Below are 18,849 nucleotides of genomic sequence, written 5' to 3' on the forward strand. Positions count from 1 at the left end.
ACCCCATTCTGGATTCCCCTAGGTGTCTATTTTTTAAAAATAAATAGGTTTGCTAGGTTTCACTATGTGCTGGTTGAGCTAGAGATCAAAGTCCAGAGCTAGGCACTTTCCCCAAAAAAATCTGTTTTCATTGGGAAAATGTGATGTGTCCACGTAGTGTTTTGTGATGTTTCTTGTCACGGGCATTAGGCCTACCTACACAAGTGAGGTACCATTTTTATTGGTGAACTTGAGGGAATGCTGCTTGGAAGGAAGCATGTGGCTCCCCTCAGATTCCAGAACTTTGCAATGCTGAAATATGAGGACATGTGTTTTTTTAGACCCATTTTAAGGTTTGCAAAGGATTCTGGATAACAGAACATGGAGGGAGCCCCACAAGTCACCCCATGCTGGATTACCCTAGGTGTCTAGTTTTAGAAAATATATAGGTTTGCTAGCTTTCTCTATGTGCCGGCTGAGCAAGACCCCAAAATCCACAGTTAGTCACTTTGCAAAAAACACATCTGTTCTCATTGGAAAAATGTAATGTGTCCATGTAGTGTTTTGGGGTGTTTCCTGTCACGGGCATTAGGCCTACCCACACAAGGGAGGTAACATTTTTATCAGAAGAGTTAGAGAAACACAGAATAGAAGGACAAGTGTTATTGTCGATTGTCTTTTTATACATGTGTGCCTTCCAAATGTAAGTCAGTGTGAAAGAAAGAAGTCATTTGAGAAATGCCCTGTAATTCCCATACTAAAAGCTGCAATAAGTGGAAAAAGTTACAGAAGAAAACGCAGACAGAAATGACTGTTTTTTTTAACTCAATTTCAATATTTTTTTATTTCAACTGTTACTTTCTATATGAAAACCTTGAAGGGTCTACACAAATGACCCCTTGCTGAATTCAGAATTGTATCTACTTTTAAGAATTGTTTAGCTGTCCAGGATCCACCACTGGTTTCATATCCATTTCTGTCACTAACTGGAAAGAGGCTGAAAGCACAAAAAATTATAAAAAAGTGGTATGTCCCAGTAAAATGCCAGTTCACAATATTGTTGTAACTGTGCTTCATGTGTTTGTGAAATGTTTATGATGTCCAGATACGTTTTGTGTAGTCATCGGCACACAGTGTGGAAAACAACTTATTTGTAATGCAACTCCCATGATGCATTGCCATGGTAGGGCAAGCATCTCAATGGAATTATTCATGCTGCGATGTCTGATATATCGATTTGCTAATCTTATTTTATGTTATGTGGGTAAAGGGAAGATGACATCCTGGCTGGTACCTGCAGGATTGGAGGTGTCAATGTCAGACATTGTCACCACATTTTCTGGTTCCAGGGTCCCCCAATGAGTGACTCCGTGGGAGTGGGGGGGGTTGTTTTGAGGGTCCACTATCTGTTCCACGACCCCCAGCCACTTTGCTGGTCACCTTCTGCTTTGTGCGAGACCTCAGGACATACTAGCGTTTGTGCATCTCTGGTGTGGTCCTCTGGTTGACGCCTCAGGAGTTCACCTTCTCCAACATGCTGGTCTTTGTCATTGTTTTTTGGCTCTGGGTACTGTGAAGGAGGCCTTCCCAAACAGTTGGGCCATATGGGAGACACATTCTTCTGTTAGGAGCTCCTACTCTTTTTCTGAAAATGTCATCTTCCTTTTCCTGTACCTTGAATCCTTGTCCCCCTCTTCTTTGGACATGGTGTTCTCAGAGAACGGTGTAAGATACTGGCAGTAGTGGTACAGGAGCATTCCTTATTTCCAGCACCTTCGTAGGCCTCTGGGTAGGGGGCCATGCCCTGTATTTATAAATTTCCCGGTCTGACATCATCATTCTGCTTCCACAATGCCACTTTTCCTCTTTTGTGATTTCCTATTAGGAAATCATAATTTAGCGATTTCCAAAATTGAGATTTCTTAATTGCGACTGTGGATCCATAGGAATTCCTGTGAGTGGAATCAGTGGTTACATAAATACCAATTTGTGATTTCTACGGATTCGCAATTTGGAAATCACAAATTAAAAATTTCGTACAGGGGGCCCATGGTAATTAGATATTCTCGAATAAGATACAGGTGTTTCAAGTAACCTTCCCAAAGCTGGGGAGCTTTAGCTTTAACATATACATCTCCATCAACACTTTTGTATTTTAATAATTTGAGTTAATATTGCAAAGTTTTATTGAAATCATAGATTACACTCTGCTATACATAAGTACTAGCATTCACAGATAAATGCAAGTGCCTTCTGTTGTCTATCATTTGGGAGCGCTTTTTAAAGTGGATGTATACATGCACAAAAGCAAAGGCACTCAAAGCGAAAATATCCAATGTTGGAACTGGGCTGACCCAGGGTTCTATACTGTGCGCTGTGACGGAAGATAGCATAATTTGACTGATGTTTGAGCAGCCAAAAGGTGTAAAGAGACTTGATTAACCACCCCCCCCCCCCCCCCCACAACCCTCATATGAGTAGATTTTTATCATGATTGTTTTGAAACCATGAGGCTGGAAAGACAACTAAAGCCGTCTTTAGACCAGACCTTAAATTTCCAGTCTAATATACAAAGCATCGCACTGCAGAAAACCTCTGCATTGAAATTTCAAACACGACGATTCATTGGAAAATCCAGACGGCCATGGGAGTGGCGAATTAGTTTTCAAAATATTTCCCTTCCAAAATGATGGCACAAAAGGAGCTTTTTGATAGACAAATAAGAATGCTGGGCTTTCCCATGAGTCACTGTATTTCCTGCTGGGAAGACCGCACGTTCTGAGCAACACACGTCTCACTAAAGCTTCGTTGTCTTTTTTAAGGATTTTACGGCATGTGGACGAGGATCACAGTGTAAAACTGCTGATGCTCCCCCACAACAGTCACTTACTGGTTTTCTCTGAATCATTTTCTTGCATTTCCTTAGCGCCTATTCGTGCTGCTTTGTACCGCTCACGATAATTGCATCAACCTACAATTGAAAAAAAGACATTTGAAACCCCGTTCAAGGTCTCATTGAAGGTAATTAGTTAAAACTCCAAAAGTAAAAGAAAACAAAACAGAAAAATACAGTGTAACTATTAAAACCGCTAAAACATAAAAACAAAAACAGCATGTAAAATGCATCTTAATCAAGTTATATGTAGCAAGTCAGAGCTATAGATTACAGCACTGTAAACTCCGACGCACCTTGGCGAGGAGCACGGTCCTGAAATATTGACCAAAAGACCCTACTTTCTACTAGTGCGGACTCCGTTTGGACATTGGGACATTCTAAACCGGGCCAACTCAAGGGGTCCCAGCGACTGCTTAAAATTGTGTCAGCCATGGGATGGTATGGGGCTATAATTTCTTTTACGTTTTATGTAATAGACCAAGCCAACATTTTACGTCACAAGGATTTTCATATATGAAATGTATCATGTTTTATACACTACTGTTTAAATGCATTATTAGATTAAAATGACACAATAATCAAGAGACAGTAAAGAATTTCGCGTACTCATAGAGCATTGTAACATCAAGAGACTCTACAAGGCTATTGAGGGGTAAGGGGAATTTTACCTAAATGATTGCTTTGAATTCTCTTATTGAGTTTAGTTAGAGGGAGCCATCCTTGTCTGAGTGCGCTTTTATAAATATCTGATTGCGAGTAAAGATACCTCACCCGAAATAAGGAGCTGACATATGTTTTTTTTGCCCATTCTGAATCTATGGGGAAATATGATGATATATAACAAGGGCATAAAAGAGGTCTCAGTGACTCAGGGTCTGTAACTGAGCATTATCTCGGTTCTCCAAGCACTAAACCAAATGAGTACTTCCCAGAATGACCAGTAGAAAACACCGCCACGGAGCTCAACCCCATATAATGCAGCTCAACCCTAATAAACTTCAAGGGATTCCTGAACAATGCCATCACTTAAGTGCCATTTAAACCTCAAGACTCCCTTTGCCAACTCTAGCCCATTCCTCCTTTTACTTGCTTCAGCCAAGCGCTGGGAGTGGGAAACCTCATTCGAAGAATGTCGTACAACAGACCACCTCAGTGGACATGCAAGGTGAGTGGATCTGCAAATCCCTTCTTGACCCTGCCTGCAAAATCCTATACTTAGCTGTGTTAATGATCTATTTTTTGTTCACAAAGAATTGGGCAAAACGCCTAACAATTTCCTGATTCCAGCAAGGATTCTAGAGGGCTGAACTGCTTAACCCTGCAAAGGGGACAACCGGCATCCTTATCCCTGCAGGCACATGGACATCCATGGCCGTTCCTGCAGATTTTCTGCTGTTCCATTGATAGATTAAAGCAGTGCTGTTGGGCGTGAGGGTAGATCACATTGCTATTTAACCCTTAGTTCTGTTCTAATCCACTGTTATCATCACGTTCCCATCTGCGGCTTAAGCAGTTTCCTTTGACATCACTGTTAACTAACTTGTGCACCATACACCCCTTTTGCCACTACCCATATCTCAGCTTTGTAGCTTCTTATTAGTATTATACTCCTGTGCAAGTGCATGAAGCTAGGGGTCTTTTCTGACTCTGTAGCTTGACTTTCCTGCAGAAACTACACAGGAGTTTGAGTAAATGCCAGCGCCATCTTAGAAGTGGTGGAGCAATCCTTCAAAGTACCCAGTGTAAGTCATAAAGCTCTTAAGGTCCTCACTGGGGCAGACAAAGCACCCTGCCATAATAACTGGAAGATGAAGATGTATCCACAGCCAATGCCCCCAAAAACTGCACCAATAAGGTACTGCACAGGAACAGAGTTTTACAGACGTGACACTCTAGTACTGATGAGTTTTAAGTTAGTTTCATTCTTGCCAATTTAGATGGCCAGGTGCCCAAGCCAAAGTCAAACTCCAGTGCGCCACAAGACAAAAATGTAAAATGGCTGCACTGTGACTTGTATGATACCAGGTTTATTAAGATGTATGATATGCACTTTTTTACTATTTTTTAAATATATTTTTAGTTTTGTTAACAGAGTAGCATGAACAAAAGGTAGATTACAGTGATGTGGACCCCACTGAACATCCACACACCAATGCTCATAACAAGTGGCCCAGAACCTTCCAGGAAGGCCGACAGTTGTCCATTTATGTTCATTGAGGATAGAGAATATCAGGTAATAGACAGAAGCCACATCAGACACAAGCTTATTTGCTGCCATCAAGGCCCACCCTCCCTTTAAGATCCATTGTTTCCTGGCATGTCTATTGAGTAGTAGTCCAGCCATTTGCCCTATACTTTGTGAACATTTTGAGGGCAGCCTGTGTTGGCGTAGGTAACCCCTTTATCCGCAATACACATGCCCATGCCTCTCTTCCATTCCTGTAATGTAGGGCACTCCCTACACCTCCAGTAATGAGCAATATCTCATTTTGCCACCATCAGGCCAAGGCTGCAGAGGAGGAGCTCAACTCGGAGTAAGTCAATATCATTAGGGATTCCCAGGAGAAGGAACTTAGGGTCTAAAGGAAACAGTACTGAAAGTATGGCACCAAGTTCCCCAGTGATCGCTGTCCAGTAGGCCTGATTTTCAGGACAGTCCCAGATAGTGTGAAAGAAGGAGCTCTCAACCTCATTACATCTCAAGCAGTGTGGACTTGTGGCTTTCCCCATAGTGTGTAAATGATGCCTATTGTAATATCTGCAATGCAAAATTTTTAGTTGGACCAGCACACTTCCCTAGGGTGCAGTAGGGCTGCCTCCCAATCAACATCTTCCATGTTCCCCAAGTCACTCATCTATTTCACTCGCAGACCAATCAGACTGTCAGGCATATTATGAATACATGTTTTGTATGTGAGGGAAATTGCCTATTTCCTCACTTCTTCCATCAGCATCCTTTGTTCCAAAGTGGCAAAGTCAGGGATACCCTCGCCCAGGAGATCTTCTGCCCTCCAAGCATGTTTTACGTGCACATATTTTAAAAATTGTTTGTCTTGGATCCCGTACTCCCTCTGGAGCGAGGGGAACAGCATGAGGTCTCCATTTTCTATCAAGTCACCCACTTTAGAGATGCCTATTAAATCCCAGGCGCTAAACCCCTGTTGTTACTGCAACTCAGTGTTAGAAATGGGGTCTCTAGTTGTAAGTCGGTTTACATCCTGTCCAAGTAGGGACTGTCATTCTTGTTAGGGTAGCTACAGTTCAGATAACCCCTGGTAGGATAGCTACAGTTCAGATAACCCCTGCTCATCCCCTTGGTAACTTGGCACAAGCAGTCAGGCTTATCTCAGAAGCCACGTGTAAAGTATTTGCACATTGTAGGAAAGTACCCTCTTTTTGGCATGGTTACTGTGTTCACTGGGATCCTGCTAACCAGGACCCAGTGACTGTGCTCTCTATCCCTAAATTTGATTGTTCCTGACATTGTGCACCCCACAATTGGCATATAAGTACCTAGTATATGGTATCTAGGTACCCAGGGCATTGGGGCACCAGTGGTTCCCCGTGGACTGCAGCATGTATCATGCCACCCATAGGAGCCCATGCAAAATGTGTCTGCAGGCCTGCCATTTCAACTTGTGTGAAGAGGAGCATGCACCCTTTCACTCCAGATCATTACACCAGGTCACTGTAAGTCACCCCTATGGCAGGTCCTCCTAGACAGGGGCTGGGTGCAAGTACCTGTGTGTGAGGGCCCCCTGCATGAGCAGAGGTGCCTCCATGAACTCCAGCTTAATTTTCCTGGACCTTTTTAGTGCGATGAAGCCATTTTACCAGTGTACAGGGCATAGGTAACTATAATAATGGTAAATCCGAACCTGGACATGTTTGGTATAAAAAATGTCGGAATCATACCCCAATACTGTTGCCAGTATTGGTTGTATGATTCCATGCACTCTGGGGGCTCCTTAGAGGACCCCCAGCTTTTCTCCTACCAGTTTGCAGGGTTTTCCCAGCAGCCCTCACTGCTGCCATCCTTGCAGTCGGGCTTCTGCCCTCCTGCTGCTTGAACAGCCCAAGCCCAGGGAGGCAGAACAAAGGATTTCCTTTGGGAGAGGGAGTCAACAATCTCTCCCTTTGGAAATAGGGGTTACATGGCTTGGGAGAGGTAGCCTCCCCAAGCCACTGGTATGTTTTGAAAGGCACATTTGGTGCCCTCTGTGCACAAACCAGTCTACACCAGTTCAGGGACCTCCAGTCCCTGCTCTGATGCAAAACTGGACAATGGAAAGAGGAGTGACCACTCCCCTATCCATCACCCACCCAGGGGTGGTGGCCAGTGCTCCTCCAAGTGGCCACTTGATTCTGCCATCTTGAATCCAAGGTGGGCAGAGGCCTCTGGGAGCATATGAGTGGCCAGGTCAGGCAGGTGACGTCACAACCCCCTCCTGATAGGTGGTCACCTTTCGAGGTGACCAATCCCCCTTCCAGGGCTATTTAGGGTCTCCCTCTTGGGCGGGTCCTCAGATCCGTGGTGCAAGATTCAAGCAGGACTCCTCTTCAAGGTTTACTTCAACTTCTGGCCATAGGAGGCGCAGCTGGACTTCACAGGAACCTACAATCTGCAACTCCAGCGACGACTCCCCTCTGCAACATTGTTTCTCCGACTCCTTCCAGCAACTGCAACATTTCCCCAGCTGTGCATCCTCTGAGGGTGGCAAGTCTTCAGTCTGCCCCAAGAAGCAAGAAGGAATCTCCCTTGGAGTGAAGGAGTCACTCCCCTGCATCCAGAGACACCAACTGCAACGACTACTGACTGCGTGGCACCTCTCTCCTGCAACTCTGCGTGGGTCCTGCATCACAGGTTGTGGTCTTGAGTGGTTTTCTTGGTCCCCTCTACCAGCTGTCCAACTTTGGAGATGGTGAGTCTTTGCCTCTCCTTGCAGTTCAGTACCTCTGTGCACCGCGACTCTCGCAGCTATCAAGGCTTGTTGGCTCTTCTTCCAAGGGATCTTCAGGCTCCATGTAGCTCTGGCCTCCAGCACTCTTCCCTGCAATGCGTGGTCTCCTGCCTGCTGCTCCAGTGACATGGGACTCCTTTCCAGTGTGCTGACTGGGCCTCACTGGGACTCCTGTGCCTGCTTCCTGTGAGTTGCCTCCTTGGGTTGAGTCCCATTGGACTTTCCTGGTCCCCAACAGCTCTGCAACTCTTCTTCTACAACTCTTACCTTTGCCAAGGCTTGTTGGTGGTTTTTCCACACCACTGACGGACTGCAACTCTTCTCCCAACATGGGACATCGACTGCATCACTTCTGGAACTCTTCCTTTGCTCCTGTGCTGCATAGCTGACTCCTGGTCCTCACTGTCGACCTGGTCCTGCAACTCCAGAAGAGTGTGTAGTGGCTCCTGCCCCAACCAGACACTCCAACTGGAACTGGACTTGGTCCCCTTTATTTGCAGGTCCTCTTCTGTCTGGATCCATCTTTTGTTTTTTTGCAGTCTTGCTTGGGTCTTGCACAGTCCTTTCACAACTTTTCTCTGTGGGTTTGGGAAAAAACAGGTACTTACCGCTTCTCTCCTGATCGCTGGAGAGGCACTCTGGTACTTACCTTTTAGGGTTCCTAGTTACTCTAGCTCTACAGATTCCACTTACCCAGGTGAGGGTCCACCATGTGCATTCCATTTTTTTAGTATATGGTTTGGGCTCCCCCTACTGTCACTATTGCCTATTGTTATTGCACTGTTTTCTTTAACTTTTTATGCTCATTCCTGACAACTAAGGTGTATATAATAGTGTGTTTTCTCACCTGCTAGTAAAGTATTGTCTATGTACTATTCTAGTATTTTTGTCACTAAAATAAAGTACCTTTATTTTTTTAACACTGTGGTTCTTTCATGTGTGTAAGTGCTGAAGGACTGCAAGTGGTATTGCATGAGCTTTGCATGTCTCCTAGGTAAGCCTTGCCTGCTCATCCACAGCTACCTCTAGAGAGCCTGGCTTCCTAGACAATGACTACACCTCACTTATAGGGTTTACCTGGACCTGGTATAGGGTGATAACACCATAAGTGCTCAGCACACATCAGGCCAGCTTTTTACACACATAACACACAGTAGTTCAGCGGAAACACTACAAAGGGACACCACACCAAACATACAGTAATAAATATACAATTTTGCAGGAATTACTTAAAGATACAGTTCCTTGATGTTGATAGCTCCATCTGGGGCTATCACGGGGTCGTGAAAAACAAATCCAACAGTTTAGGTCAGCGGTGGGGTTTCGGGCCAGCTAGGGTGTGGGGAAGACCGGCAAACAGTACCTTGGAAATGCAGGGCATTGTGATAGTCGCAATGAGATTTGGAGTGCGGTGTCGCTGGCATCGGTTCCGGAGGTCGGTGCAGGGGCTGTCGGGCCCTTAAAGTCACACGAATTGCAGCTTGAACTCCGGTTTGATGTCGAAGTGAGGAGCGCTGCTGTGGATGGCGTCAGGGCTGCGGTACGAAGCGGAATGATGCAACGTGAGGTGCCCACAAGTCACGGTGCAGGCAGAGACTTAGTGACGACATCCTCCGGCGTTGGTGAGACCAGGGCTGCGGTGTGAAGTGGGGCAGTGCGACATGGGGTGTCTCCAGGTCAAGGTGCAGGCAGCTTTGTTGTTGTTGTTGAAGCGCTGTCGCCATTAGGCCCAAGGCGGAAGTACGATGCCGGGCGGGCTCCATGCCGCGCACAAGTGTCCCGGTGCAGACAGGGGGCATCTGTTGACGACACTGGAGTTGATGTCACTGGCATCAGTGGTCCGGGGCTGCGGTGTGGGATGGTACGGTGCTTCGTGTACCTCACGAGCGGTGTCCACAGGCCATGGTGCAGGCAGCAGCACTGGTGTCAGCGTGGAGTGACATCATCAGGGATACCAAGGCTGAGTTGTGAGCAAGGCGATGCAGAGTGCGAGCCCAGAGGTCATGGTGCAAGCAGCGGCTCAGTGACAGTGTCAAGTGGCGTCGCCAGTGAGACCAGGGTTGCGTTGCCGAGTGGGGCAGTGAAATGTGTGGCGTCCCCAGGTCACTGTGCAGGCAGCAGTGTCTTTGACGGCGTCATGGTGGTTTTTCTTCTGTTTGGAGCACAATACACACAATTCCCTGTGTTGGAAGCAGATGAATCTGAAGTCTATGATGTCCCTGAGATGTCCAACAGGAGGCAAGCTCCACTCCAAGGCCTTGGAGAACTTCACAAACAAGACACACAGCAAAGTCCAGTCTTTGCCCTCTTTAAAGTAGAAGCAACAACTGCAGGCTAACCCAGCAAAGCACACACAGCAAAGGGACAGTACTCCACCTCCAGCTCTTCAGCTCTTCTCCTTGGCAGAGGTTCCTCTTGATCCAGAAGTGTTCTAAATGTTTGGGGTCCACTACTTATACCCATTTCTTCCTTTGAAGTAGGCAAACTTCAAAGGAAAGTCTCTGTTGTTGACAAGATCTTGCCTTGCCCAGGCCTGGCCCCAGATACACACCAGGGGGCTGGAGACTGCATTGTTTAAGGACAGGTACAGCCCTTTCAGGTGCAGGTGTCAGCTCCTCTCTTCCCACTCATCAGGAAATGCAGAACACTCCCCAGCTCCCTTTGTGTCACTGTCTAGAGAGAATTCACATCCAGCCCAAATGTCAGTCTGACCCCGACTTGGATTCCCCAAGCAGGCACAGGCACAGAATGGTTAGCAAGAAAATGGCCACTTTCTAAAAGTGTCATTTTCAAACTGAAACTCTAAAAACCAACGTTATGAAAATATGTATTTTTAAAGTGTAAGTTCAGAGACCCCAAACTCCTTATCTCAATCTGCTCCCAATGGGAAATTGTACTTAAAATATATTTAAAGGCCGCCTCCATGTTAACCTATGGGAGAGACAGGCCTTGCAATAGTAAAACCGAATTTGGCAGTATTTCACTATCACGACATGTAAAACACACCCGTATATTTTCTACCTTTTAAATACACTGCACCCTGCCCATGGGGCTACCTAGGGCCCACCCTAGGGGTGACTTACTTGTAGTAAAAGGGAAGGTTTGGGTCTGGCAAGTGGGTGCACTTGCCAGGTCAAGTTGGCAGTTTAAAACTGCACCCACAGACACTGCAGTGGCAGATCTGATATATGTTTACTGGCTACTCATGTGGGTGGCACTATCAGTGCTGCAGGCCCACTAGTAGCATTTGATTTACAGGCCCTGGGCACACCTCTAGTACACTTTACCAAGGACTTACTAGTAAATCAAATATGCCAATCATGGATAAACCAATCACCAATACAATTTACACAGGGAGCACTTGCACTTTAGCACTGATCTGCAGCGGTAAAGTGCGCAGAGACAATAAACCAGCAAAAACATATCAGAAAAAAATAGGAGGAGGAAGGCAAAATGTTTGGGGATAACCCTGAAAAATGGGCCATCATCAACACTCAGGAAGCAAATGTATGTCCCACATCAGTGTTTACTCTGTGTGTCTGCCAAACCATCCCATGGTTCTCATAGACTTTTCCCATGCCATTAACGCTATCCGAGTGTCGGGCAGGAGGAGTTGGATCCCTCGATCCCCATATAAATAGTGTAGGCAGGATCTTGAGTCCCATTGCGACCGCTCTAGTCAAAATGTGCAGTGGTACTTGGGGTGAAAAAACATTCATTAACATTTATAAGGTAAGAGGCCCAATACGCACATCCGGCAGCACTATTCTGCCATTATCTTGAGCCCAGAAAAAGATTTGGATATCCCTTTCTATTGTGGTAGGGTGAATGGATAATATGAGTTCTGCAGGACGTAAAGTAATTTAGGTAAGGACACCATCTTAAACATTGTTGCCCTCCTTAAGAGTGTGAGATGTAATCTCCACCATAGCTCCATATCTTCCCAGAAGGAATGTATTATCTGTCGGAGATTGCATTTGGAGCGAATCTCCTTTTGTAATGTCATAAATATGCCTAAGTATTTAAAGTATTTTAGAGTAGTATGTGGCAGGTGGTGTGGTAAAGGAGGCACCGCGATCTCACTCTGTGGAAGGTAGAGTACTGATTTGTCTCAATGTATGCAATAACCAGAATATCGTCTATATTCTTCAAACAGTTGAAAAATAAGAGAGAGGGAGTGGGCTGGTCTATAACATAAAGGAGAGTACTACATAAAGCGAGATCTCCTCGGTGAACTTTTTTATTTTGATATAATACTTTCACTTTTCACAAACAGATACTTAGGGCATGATTTAAATTCTGGGGCACAATCCGTTGATATGTCCATGGGGCAGAGGCCAATATATCTGCCATGCTGGTGGAGGACCGTCTGCTCTGTTCAGAGATGCCTGCCTAACTGGCGGGTTTCTCTGTGATGCGCAGGGAGCTGCAGTTATTAGCGCGTCAGACCTTAATAAGTATACCTACGAGGGGACTCGAATAGGTCGATCAACCTTTTGATTCGCAATTAAGAAGTTCTTACCATAGCTCCAGTACATACCCAATAATCAATACACAATAATCAACAATCATTAGTAATCAATAAAATCAATAATCAATGGAGTCAGTCATGAAATAACCACACCTTTAGTAAAAGTTTAGAATGTTTATTTCCCTATATTAACAATGCTAAGGTCATGTAGATTAATCACAATATCAAATGAAACACATACAGGAACAACACTGGTTGTCCAAAGTGGTGGAAGAAACGCAATCTCATCAAAGCTTGTACTACAACACATTCTAAAGTTATGGACCAAATCAATAGCAAAATCAACTGCGACAAAGTTATAACATATATGTAATTCAGCAGAGAAATTTGTCAAACCTTAGTTCCTGTGATCGTCAGTCATTTGTGAGGATCCTTAACTAATGTCAGATTAGCATCAGCATGTTGGGCTTCATGCAAACAATTTTAGTAACACAAATTTGGAAAACCATCTAACTATGATCCTATCAATGCAGCGCAGTTGGTACCCAGAAAGAAACGGCAAATATGCATAATTATCACAGTTTACTGCATTATACCTGTCCTCGGTATGGATCAGCAAGCAGAATCATTCTTCGTCTTCAGGACATCAGTCGAACAACAAAGCCTCAGATATCAGTCAGGAAAATAGGGCAAAGTCATTTAATATTAGAGTTAAGCACATCTCTAGTAAAGACTCATAGGAAAGTGATAACCTTTTGGTCAGGAAATATGGACATAATATCTCCAGATGTTAGAATAACCGTCTTCCTTCTAAAAAAATCTGAAACTTTTCCCACTGCGACATCGTTATATATAAGTCACCTAAACTATCCCCTAATTCGCTATTGGTCAGTTAATCATATGTTCACACTTACAATTACATCTACTATACCAAATCTATGAATTCTAATATTTCTCTGTTCACATACTGTTGATTGGTTCGCCTTTCAATGTTCTCATCATCCGACTTGTCAGGTAACAATATTGTCGCAGCTTCCACTGTAGGATTGTTCTTGTCCTGGGAAAGTCAGTCTCACACACATTACACATAAAATGTTGCATTAGAAAGAATATCATCTCCTAGCAATCGGTTCTCACGAAAAGCTTCCGTTAAGCACATTTAAACAATACAATAGACAATTCATAGTTTAATTCACTTGATCAGCATTTTACTAAACGCTAAGAAATACAGCTTTTACATGAGGCCCTGCAAAACAGGCCAAGACACTTGCTACGTTAAGGCCTACAATTAATAAAGCAAAATCTAAATTCATAACCCTTAATATGACATATTACTGCATTAGTCTAACATACATTCAACATTTCATAAGTATTCATCATTGATTAGTGCACTTCGTTAACATTGGTAGCCTTTCTTCAAGATCACATTTTCAGATATGAGCATTATTTTTCTACGTTATGTCATTTTCTACATAAACTCATTATTCAAAATACATAAACACTCATTAATAACTCTTATTAAAACACCTGCACTAGCAATCCCTCCTCTGATGGCTAAATATGTCATCACACTAACTATCACCCACAAATTTCACATCAGCTAAAACTCTTACAATTCAATTTCTTCATAATGTTGCTTTTCCCTCGAATTTTCGCTGTAAAATGTTCCCCTTTTCTTTTCTTCCCTCCTCTTGTTATTCTTTGACTTTTTCAATTTAATTATTTTGTATAATTTGCATAATCCCCATATCCAAATTTGACAAACCATGACAATTAATATCCCTTGTAGTATTTTCAATAGAACCCCATTACAAATGTTGCTGAGCCAATTTTCCACTGAAGCAAACCCTTTGCCAACCTTTTCCCAAACACCTGCCACTTTCAATTCTTTCAAATCAGCACTTGCATTAGTCAGATTAGTAAGTAAGGCCCTCATTACGACCCTGGAGGTCTGCTGTAATTTGGAGAAAGGTACTGCCAACAGGCTTGCAGTACCTTTTCCCAAATTATGACATTGGCGGTTTGGCTGAAGCCAAACTGCCAATGTACCACTCCGTCTGCCAGGGTGGTAATGGCCGCTCGGCTGGAGACTTCGGTTTCTAGCCAGGCAGCCAACACAATCCCACCCTCTGGATTTTAACCCTACCTACCTCCATGGTTTTCATGGCAAGCGTACCGCCACGAAAACCATGGCGGTAGGCACTATCAGTGCCAGGAAATTCCTTCCCTGACACTGATAGGGTCTCCCATGCCGCTCGCCTCCTCCCCAGAGTCCTCCACCTTCCTCCCCCTCCCTCTCCTGCCCCCGCACTTTTACACACCCACATGCGCACACATATACAATCATACACACATGCATACCCACATCCACCCACGCATGCACACATACATACCCACACACTGCAACACACACCACCAAACATTGTCGCACACACGCATTCACAACATACATGTACACTTGCATTCAGTCATTCATGCATGCATTCAACATGACTCACACCCGCATGGACGCACACAAAAACAGACACACACCCCCACACACACACCGAACACCCCCACACATGCACACACCACCCCCCAACCACCTCTCCTGTCGAAGAACCTGACTTACCTGTTTGAAGGGGTCCTCCGGCAGGAGACGGGAAGCAGCGCTGTTGCCAGCAGCAGCGTCAGCCAGCAAAACACAGCCAGGCCGTATCATGGCTCATGATACGGTCGGCGGTGTTTTGCTGGCGTGGCGCTGCTGATGGCAGCAGCGCCACCTTACCGCCATCCGCCGCCATGACCGTCGACGTTAATGGCGGAATTCGGTCTATGGTCATAATGCGGGTGGGCGGCTGGTGGCCATGGCGACAGTATGTTGGCGGCCGTCGCCGTGGCGGTAGGCGGCAGTTACCGCCAAAGTTATAATGAGGGCCTAAGTCTCTTAGCTCTTTACTATTATCTGGAATATACGAACAACAATGCCTAGAATTGATCATTCTACAGACTCCACCATCCTTCTCTAAAAGAATGTCTAAAGCAAGACGATTTTGAAAAGTCATAGCTCTATCAGCAGCTAATTCAGTATCTATCAGGAGTATGACCCCTGAAAATTTTTTCAGTATGTTATCCACAATAGTAGACAACTTTTGAGTCTTTATCGAATTCAGAATGACTCCTTCTGAAGGAATCACTGTTCCTAATATATCTCCCACTATAGCAGAAGAGGACTCCCTCCTCTGTCTCTTATGATGTAATTCAGTCACTTTCGGAAACTTTTTCAAATCCTCCATTTGATAAATCTTTGAGAAAACTATCCCCAAATAACATGCCCCATACTATCCTCTTGGAAGACGGTAATAAGCAGTAAGTCCACAAATAAAGTAAATCCCTGGAATTGCAGGGTCATGTCCATTCAACATAAAAGTCCATTTACTCTGAAACAAAAACACATGCCCGCATTCACTCGCACCCACAAATAAAGTGTCAGTGCGCAATTTAGGCCTATATATACAAAGCTTCCCTATGTGTTGCACATCTAAAGCAACTCGAAATATATCTCCCACTATAGCAGAAGAGGACTCCCTCCTCTGTCTCTCATGATGTAATTCAGTCACTTTCAGAAACTTTTTCAAATCCTCCATTTGATAAATCTTTGAAAAAACTATCCCCAAATAACATGATCCATACTATCCTCTTGGAAGACGGTAATAAGCAGTAAGTCCACAAATAAAGTAAATCCCTGGAATTGCAGGGTCATGTCGATTCAACATAAAAGTCCATTTACTCTGAAACAAAAACACATGCCTGCGTTCACTCGCACCCACAAATAAAGTGTAAGTGCACAATTTAGGCCTATATATACAAAGCTTCCCTACATGTTGCACATCTAAAGCAAATTTCCCTTTCATTTTAATTGCACTATAAGCATAAACTTTCTTGTAAGTCCTTTTCTCTAATTCTTTTTCTAATTTCTCCATTAATGCTTTTCTTCTCTCATCCGTGTGATCTAAAAAGATCTTCTCAAAGGTGTGAGCAAGCATGTCAGGTTATTGCGGTGTGCATAAGCTGTGCCAAACGTCAATGCAGGTTCAAAGAACCCTCTAACTAATACTATGTCATTATCCTTAGCTACTTTACTCAAATACCTAATTATAGGAACAAACGAAAACATGACATCACAATTTGAATAGAAGTACTGAATGTACTCCTGATTATAAAACCTTGTTAGTAACAGACCACAATTTAAGTGTTTGCTTCAAGATTGAACTTGAACCCTTTCCTTGCTCTGTAGTGTTTTCTCTTGACAGACCTGCAACCGGTTCAAGAGGAATCAGATCACTTTGACTTTGATCCACCTCAACTCCTTCCCCTTCTGGGTCTGGCAATTGCACTGTTTGTCTCTCAAGATCGTCTGCTTCTGGGAAAGCCCTCCTTTGACTAGGCTCTCCTGCTGCTTCAGTTGAGATAGGCTCTCTGTCACCCTTCTGGAGGTCTCCTACCTCTACTCTCACAGGAGTGACTGTACTGTCCTCAATGAGCTCAGATCTGATCTCAGTTCATCTTTGTTCTACTTCCAGCGCTGAGACTTGTCTCACTGTTGTTGGTACTCTCAACAACGATTCTTCATGATCCAGTGGACATGGCACTTTCTTTGTTGTGGCTTGTCTGAACCCAGTTCGGAATTCCAGCACACTTCACAGCTGTAGTAGACGTCAGGACCACTTGGTAGGGTCCCTTCCAACGAGGCTCTAAACACGTCTTTCTCACGTGCTTTCAGATGACAACCCAATCCCCAACTCTCAGGTTTTGCCCTGGGTCATGGATCGGTGGCAGTGTGGTAGCCTCCACCTGCTGGGAAAAAGAGCGGACTACATCAGCCAGACCCTTGCAGTAATCCAACACCATATAATCTGTAATTCTGACAAGTGCATTTGGTGGCACCGCTGGTAGCCCCATTGCTCTACCCATGAGGCTCTCATGGGTCGACAATCCTATCTTCCTGTCAGGTGTGTTTCTCATTGACATCAACACTAGAGGCAATGCGTCAGGCCATTTCAAATTTGTTGCCGCACACATCTTTGCAATTCTTGACTTCAAAGTACCATTCATACTGTTCCAATAGTCCTGATGCTTCAGGGCGGTAACTACAATGCAACTTCTGCTCAATGTTCAATGCTGCACACAGTAATTTAATAACATCATTGTTGCAGTGACTTCTCCAATCTGATTCAGTTCCCTAAGCAGTAGTTTCACTACTGTGAAACTAGCATTTCTTCGTGTAGGGTACGCTTCATTCCAGTGACTAAAGATGCATACAATCACCAACACATATCTCAAACCTCCACACACAGGCTTCTCAATAAAATCCCTTTGCATTCTGCTGAATGGACCTCCCGCTCTTCCAATGTGGCTCAAATTAACCACTGTCCCTTTCCCGGCATTTATCTGTTGGCAAATGACACAACAATGGCAAACTGCTTCAGCATATTGTCTAAACTTTGGGTTAAACCAATCATGTTTGAACAGACGAACTATGGCATCCCTCCCAATATGTGCTTGACCATGATAGTACCTTGCCGTTTGAGATAACAGGCTATTCAGTAAAACCAATTTGCCCTCCTCAGAAACCCACAATTCATCTTGTCTTTGTACACATTTCATTTTGCTCGATGAAAGTTTCTCTTCCCTCTCAACATTATCCTGCAAAGATTCCAATTCTACCAAAGTGTCAATTATTTTCAATGCATAACTTGTACAAGTTTCGTCTTCTTCCGGTAACAGTTCCCACTTGTCTTTGAACGATATACAGTTCAATGTGCAAAACATTGCGACTTGATCCGCACATCCATTTCCCAATGACACAGCCCTGCAACTTCAGATGTGCATTGCATTTCACCACAGCAATCTTTTTAGGCATTTGAATAGCATGTAATAATTCTTTAATTCTCTCACCATTTATCCCTGGTGGGGCAGAAGAGGTCAGGAAACCTCTCTGTGACCACAATTCACCAAAATCGTGAACTATTCCAAATCCATACTGGCTACCCGTATAGATGGTAACGTTCTGCTGAGCAGAAACATGGCACGCTCTAGTAAGGGCTATCAATTCTGCTACTTGTGCAGAATACACTCCTCGAAGCCAAGAAGCTTCCAAGCTACTGTAATTTTGCACACAGCATATCCTGCTCTCAGTGTCCCTGTATTTTTTCTCAGACAAGAACCATCAACAAAAATAATTTGGTCATTTTCTTCCAATTGAGTATCTCTAATGTCAGGTCTCGGTTTTGTGCACAAATCAGTTACTTCGAGACAATCATGCTCAACATCTTCCTCTTTTTCAATTTCAGCATTTTCACTCGGAAGTAAGGTTACCGGGTTCAGCACTGTACACCTTTTCAATGTCACATTCGATGACCACAAAATACTTGTTTCATAACTAGTAAACCTCCCCCAGTCAAGTATACAGTCAGGGGATATCCCATCACCACGCCCTCACACTGTGCAAGGCTTTGACCAACTTGGCAATTGCACTCAAACAACCTGGTTAGGCTGCTGCA

General features: G+C 44.2%; 1 long non-coding RNA gene across 1 annotated transcript in view; it reads right to left on the reverse strand.

Annotated features, from left to right (window-relative positions):
• Positions 1–2,503: 2,503 nt before the first annotated feature.
• The window catches only part of LOC138258646 (uncharacterized), a 243,092-nt gene continuing 226,746 nt past the window's right edge, over positions 2,504–18,849 (reverse strand). Inside the window, exon 4 of the long non-coding RNA XR_011198479.1 lies at positions 2,504–2,950. This is a non-coding gene — a long non-coding RNA (uncharacterized lncRNA). The remainder of the gene's footprint in view (positions 2,951–18,849) is intronic.

This window comes from Pleurodeles waltl, chromosome 9 (assembly GCF_031143425.1).
Source record: "Pleurodeles waltl isolate 20211129_DDA chromosome 9, aPleWal1.hap1.20221129, whole genome shotgun sequence".
Lineage (NCBI taxonomy): Eukaryota > Metazoa > Chordata > Amphibia > Caudata > Salamandridae > Pleurodeles > Pleurodeles waltl.